Source organism: Barbatula barbatula (genome assembly GCF_947034865.1).
Source record: "Barbatula barbatula genome assembly, chromosome: 7".
Classification (NCBI taxonomy): Eukaryota; Metazoa; Chordata; class Actinopteri; order Cypriniformes; family Nemacheilidae; genus Barbatula; species Barbatula barbatula.
In genome coordinates, this window is record NC_136770.1 from 24,753,849 (window position 1) to 24,761,035 (window position 7,187).

Below are 7,187 nucleotides of genomic sequence, written 5' to 3' on the forward strand. Positions count from 1 at the left end.
AAAAAGTCTGTCAAGCGTTTTTGGATTTTTTCAACCAGATCTTCAGGAGGTTCCAGTATGTTCATTTTGTGCCATAGCGTTGAGGCTACAAGGTTGTTGCAGACCAGGGCTCTCCCCCTATAGGATAACTGTGGTAGCAACCAATGCCAGCAAGACAACCGAGCACACACCTTCTCCACCAGGCCCTCCCAATTCTGCCTCTTATAATCCTCCCTTCCTAAAAACACCCCCAAATATTTTAACCCAGATTTTCCCCATTTTAAATCACTTGGGAGAACTGGAGTGTTGTGGTCTGGACCACACCACAGTGCATCACTTTTTGCCAGTTTACTTTTGGCAGATGAGGCTTTACCATAACTTAATAAAATCTCTTTTAAAACCTGAACATCTTTATCATCCCTTTAAAACAACAGTAATATCATCAGCATAAGCTGAAATCTTTACATAATCATTAAAACTAGCACCTTGTACCTTTAAACCTATTAAGCTTTCTCTTAGTTTGCATAGAAGAGGTTCTATAGCTAAGCTATAAAGCTGACCAGAAATTGGCATCCTTGTCTGATACCCCTCTGTACCTTAACAGAACACTTAGGCCTCCTGCTATCTTTACCATGCATGTTGCGTTATTGTACAACAACTTTATCATTTTCCTAAAATTCTCTCCAAATCCAAAAGCTTCTAATACTTTAAAAAGATATTGATGATCTACGCGATCAAACGCTTTCTCCTGATCGAGTGACAGTATGCCTACATCAATATTATTACACATTGCATAATCAATGACATCACGTACCAAGTGCAAGTTATCAGCAATACATCTGTCTTTTATACAGTATGACTGATCTTTGTGTATAATTTTGAACAATATTTTGTTCAATCTGTTGGCAAGGCACTTCGAAAAAAGTTTATATTCAGTACATAGAATAGCCAAAGGTCTCCAGTTCTTTAACATGGTAAGATCACCTTTTTTCGGAAGCAATGTTAAGACAGCCCGTGGCAGCTCTTAGGTAGAAACCCAGTACGATTACATTCCTTGAGCACCTCGAATAAGTCAGATCCAAATGTTGTCCAAAAATGTTTATAAAATTCGCCAGGAAGTCCATCTATGCCTGGGGTACGACCCGAAGAAAGACCCGTTACGGCATCACTTAATTCCGCAAAAGTTAGTCCAGAGTCCAATGTTTGTTTATCTTCTTCGTTTAAACATGGAAGATCTTGTAGGAATCTATTTTGTGTCGGGATGTCTATGTCCTCAGGTGAGTATAATTGTGAGTAAAACTTCACTGCTAGTCTGCGCATTTCCACGGTTCAGATGTACATTGTCCATTGTCATTCTTCAGGTTGTACATTTGGTTGACTTGAACACTCTTACGTTCCAGGTTGAAAAAAAAAGAGGTGGGACTGTCCATATCCTTTATAGATACGAAGTTATTTCTCACGAGAGCTCTTTTAACCTTTTCATTTAGAATAGAACTCAGTTTTAATTTCTTCTCAGTCCACTCATGTACATTGGAAGAGAGATCTCCTATCATGTTTTTTTCAATGGCAAGGATTTCTCTTTCAAGCCATTCCAGAGACCATTTTAAATCAAAATTGGAGTGAGATGTATACTGCTGACAAAACTCTCTTATGTGAGCTTTTCAACTTCCCACCAAAGAATAACATTATCAAATCTTGTTTTCTCTTTTTTCCATGTCTCCCAGAAGAAATTAAAAGATTCACAAAAACTCTTGTCTTGTAGCAATCTGACATTGAAATGCCAATAAATACTTCTGTTTTTTCTTAGATTTCAAGTTACAATCAATAGTGATTAATTTGTGATCAGTGAAGGATGTAGGGACAATGGCTGTATGAATAATTCTACTTTTCATAGTATTTGATAAGTATATTCTATCTAGTCGTGCTGCTGAAATCCTTCCATCACTAACCTTTACCCATGTGTATTGTTTAACAGAGGGATTATTTTCTCTCCATATATCAGTAAGATTAGAGATTTTAATAACATCATCAAGTACTGTAGATGACTGAAAGTGGGGTTCTTCTCCATTTCTATCAAGCAAAGCATTAGTTGTACAGTTCCAGTCCCCAGCTACGATAGTAAAATCATTACTTTGCTGCTTTCCTAAAAACCCTTCCAATTTATTAAAAAAATGTATTCTCTCAGCTCTTTTATTAGGTGCATATACACTTACAAACATAAAAATAAGACCATTTAAATCAACCTTAACTGCTAAACATCTTCCTGGTTCAATTTCAATTTTTTTCAAATCTTTGCTTTTATGGAGGGAGAGAAAAGAATAGCGGTTCCTGCACTCAGGTTAGTGCCATGAGTGAACACACATTCATTCCTCCACCACAATCGCCAGTCAACCTCATATTTACATCACTATGAGTCTCTTGTAAGAAGATAACATCTAATTTCTTCAGCTTAATGAATTCAATCACTGTATCAGCTTTACTCTTATCCCTCATCCCATTCACATTTAGGGATCCCACACGTAGAGTTTCCATAAGGAGGAGAAGAGTTGGAAAAAGAACAATCAGAAGAAGATGTGTATCAGCCATAAAGATTAGTTGTATTTTCCTCTTTTTTGTTTCCCCTTCCCTGCCTTAAGCTTTTTCCGAAATATCAGTTATATGTTTTTTTCAACCTAAAACGTTTCTGTTCTGATAACTCAACATTACTGCAATTTTTCCTTGCCCACATTACAGAAGAGATAAATTTATCAGAATCTGGGAAGAATTTACACACTTCTATGCTTTTACCTTTTGTCTCATCCAGAAAAAGCATTAATTTGCGCCACAGTGTACAAATCTTCTGTCTCTACTTTTGACATTTTCTGACCCTTCAGACCAATGTCCATCATCTTTCATGCTATCATCTGTGTACTGAGATAACCCATCTGTATCATCCACCGAGCATTCCTCAGCTATTTGTATAAACGTCTGAGATACAAACTCATTTTCTTTTGCTACCTCAACATCATTATTTCTGACAAGCGCAGAACTACATCCAGCCTGCTCACTACTCTCCACATCCACACCAGCATCGCTGTCACTCACCTCGTTGTGCCCGTAGACCTCCTCTACCGGCCTTTTGTTTGGATTCTTGGGTACTTGTTTTTCCTGTGCTGTTGCCGTATTATCCTCGGTGTCACTGGTTTCGTTGTGATGAGCTGATCCATTTTCAGTGATGTTAACAGGCAGCTGCTGTTCAACATCCGCTTTTTTATTAGGACAGGAGAAGCGTTTATGGCCCATATTTCCACATTCAAAGCACTTTAGATTGTTGGTACTTGCATACAGCATATATGATCCATCTCCATGACTTACACGGAACGAGATCTCTAATGTGCGCTCTGTTGAGGTCAGAAACATTAACACTTGTCTCCTAAACGACAAAACATGTTTGAGATCAGTGTTTTTACATCCCAATGGGATGTTTCTGACAGGACTTGCGATTTTACCGAATCGGGATAATTCTTTAACAATCGCGTCATTGGAGACAAAAGGCGGCACATTAGAAATAGTGACTTTAGTTGCCGGGGCCGTTAAAGGAGTAACGGGCACAAAGACTTCCCTAATCCACAAACCATTCTCAGTCACCTGGTTAACTAACTGCTCTGTTTTTAAAAACACGATGACTGCTTTGTTCATTCGCGATGCTGAGAGAATACTGTCGAAGCCGACAATTTCTCCCACCACCACGAGAACATCCTCCACGCTCACGCCAACTTCAGGCACGCACCTGCAGCCATTACGCAACGACAGGTACGAACCTTCAGAGGCCATACCGGCACGCGGCAAAAAGCCGCCAACGGCTTTCAGAGCTCAATAATCTTACAAAAATTTGCAAAGACCAAAGGGGGGAAAAATAAGAAAACACTTTCAAAAATGCTCAAAATCACGCTCGCTCTAACCAGCACGCTCACTCGCCCTACTACACTCGCACATGCGCAGAGAGAGAGAGAGAGAGAGGAGAGAGAGAGAGAGAGAGAGAGAGAGAGAGAGAAAGAATGAAAGAATGAAAGAGAGAGAGAGAGAGAGAGAGAGGAGAGAGAGAGAGAGAGAGAGAGAGAGAGAGAGAGAGAGAGAGAGAGAGAGAGAGAATGAAAGAATGAAAGAGAGAGAGAGAGAGAGAGAGAGAGAGAGAGAGAGAGAGAGAGAGAGAGAGAGAGAGAGAGAGAGAGAGAGAGAGAGAGAGAGAGAGAATGAAAGAATGAAAGAGAGAGAGAGAGAGAGAGAGAGAGAGAGAGAGAGAGAGAGCAGGAAGTAGACTGAAGTTTTCTCATGTTCTGTAATGCAAACCTCATAACAATGACCCTTACAGAAAAATATGTATACTTTTATTATACTTTTCTTCAGTTTATTAAATATGAATATTTTCTAGGGTATTTTAACCAAACGTTGGGTTTGTCCTTTTTTGACACAAACATTTAGGTTGAAAAAATCTGCAGCATTTTTACAAGTCCATTTGTAAAAGTATATACTTTACATTACTACATTTATACTCTTAATAAGCTAGGTTAGCAGATTTTGTACAACTTGTAAGTTTCTTTAAGTGCACTTAACATCATGTTTATAGTTTCTTTATGATTACTTATGAACTTTAAGGACTGATACTGTTACTCCAAATGTGATGTTTCTACTTAAAGGGGCGGTTTCCCGGACAGGGCTTAAGCCTAGTCCCAGAGTAATCGAGGTGTTTTAATAGAAAACAACTTGCGCTGACATATCTTATCAGTGTCATTGTTTTATCAATCACAATTTGTTTTGTTTGTGATTATTTTAAATGTCCTAATTCAACCAAGGCCTAGTCCTGTTTTAAACTAATCCCTGTCCGGGAAACTGCCCCAAAATGTTAAAATATACTTTAAAGTAAATTTGAAGTGAATTTCATTGTGTGCAAAGAAGATCGGCTTCAGTTTCACACGTTTCATTTACTATTTCACCCCAAAGCTGAAGTTGTATCGAAATAAACTTGATCATGTATTAGAAAGTATCTAACAGTCATCTCAGACAAAAGCTTAAAGCTAAAAGCCAATTATACTTATAATATTTCATTATGTTATATCTCTGTCAAAAGATGGATTGATCTAGAGCAGATATACTTTTCTATACTATACCTGTCTGTCAGTAATTCAAGTATACTTTTAAGTAAAAATTGTAAGTACATAAAAAAGGTAGACAGAAAGCTGAAAAGTGGTACAAATAACACACTTCCGCTTGCTGTAATACTCTAATCTTAAGATATGGCTCAAATCTCTTTTTTGCCTGAAATCTTTGGGAACTCGTTTCATCATCCGCTAGAAGAAAATATTAATTCTGATCCCTTTTAGAAAGTAAGAGCAACCGTCATGTGATGTGAGGATTTTCATATTTTGTCTCAGGGATCACAACAACACGAACATCACTTCTGTTTTCTATGAGTATGTTGGCATCAGCTGAATTCAGACTCGTATAGAAATCAATTGACCCTCTTCTGAGAGAGATTTGCATGATGTTTTGGAAATGGGTTCCAGTTCTTTTCATATGAAGAAGAACGAAAGTGGTGGAGTGCGGCTAAAATCTCCCGGACGTCTCGCTGTTCACAGCACGATTGACCGGCTCGAATAAACTCCAAGAGAGAAATAAAGACACAGACAAAAGCTGCTTCAGTTTACTTCCTCGGCCGCCCACCCTCCTGCAAACATGAATCACGGGAAGAGAAATTGGCGTCTGGGTCACGTTACTTAACTGCAGTCGTAGGTAAAGTTACGGGATTTTTTCCTCATCCGTGCGCTCGCTGATTTTTCCTCGTACGCGTTTAGCCTTCTTCTGTGGACTGCCAGACTGTTGCCATCTCTGAAAATAAATCAAATCAATGAGCGTATCAGACACACATCTGAATCAGCTCTTATTGTATCCAGATGATGGTCGGGGCTGTAATGTTTCTTTTAACATGAATAAAGTCTGAACTTGATTTGACCTTCAGATATTGTAGCTCCTCCAGATAAAAGGTGCTGCCTCATACCTCATCGTGAGGACGATTTTGGTGAATCGGTAGATATGATGAGGGGGCAGCGGGGCAGGTTGTCACACTTTACCTTCTGTGCGCATTTCAACAAAAGTACTGAACATTTCCACTGCTGAAAACACTCCTGAAAAAGAGAAGAGATAAGCGTTCATTCAACACACTTTGACCTTTGTGAGAATGTGGAAATAAACATTTAACATTGTTAACATTACTGGAAGATTAATAGTTGACACAAAACTCTTATCAGATGATTTAGTTCACACTTCACACATGTACTGGAAATAAAGGGAAGTATGATGAACATAACTTGTCGGCCCTGAACATCTTGTTTTTCATCATAATGCGTATAAAAAACGACTTTGCAGTAATATAGTTGACATATTTCCGTATGCAAGAGTGCTAGACAATAATGTTTTACGGTACTCTTCTTATTTACTTTGTTATATGCATATCTCAAAACCGTTCACATTAAAAGGGAACTTCTGAAAACAGGAAGTGAATTGAGCATGTTTCACGCTTCGAGTCATCATCATGTTGATTTGTTTGTGATTGAGACTGAGCTACAGCAACACAAGCATTTCCGTCCATGCCTTAATAATGAAAAACTAAATCATAATGATTCAAGTGTCAGCATCATTTTGTCGAAATGTAATAACAGTGGCAGGGTCTAAACTTTCATTTAAACCACTGACATGAACAACAGACAGACAGACTACTGACCAACCCCTACAGTATATTCATGTCATTTTTAGAAAAAAGAAAAGCATTGCTGATATTTCATTGAACCTAACAAACTATAAGCATAAAGAAAAACATTTTGTATGTTCAGAAGAATTTATATTCATAAACTTTTTCAACAAATTAAGCATTTTAACTTTAGAGAATAAATGTCCAAAACTATTTTGTAAACACACTATTACTGATGTAAATGATGATGTCGTTTTATATTTTGTATAATGTTATATTATTTTTATTAAAGAAGCTTTATATTTATATCATTCATATATTTATGAGTATCTTATATTAATTGTTTTTATCTTTCTTTGCATATTTTTAACGAGTTGTTCCTGAATGTCCCCGAAGGAAGTTTTGTCATATTTAGCTCACTCCTACACTCAAACACACACACACACACACTCTCTCTCTCTCTCTCTCTCTCTCTCTCTCTCTC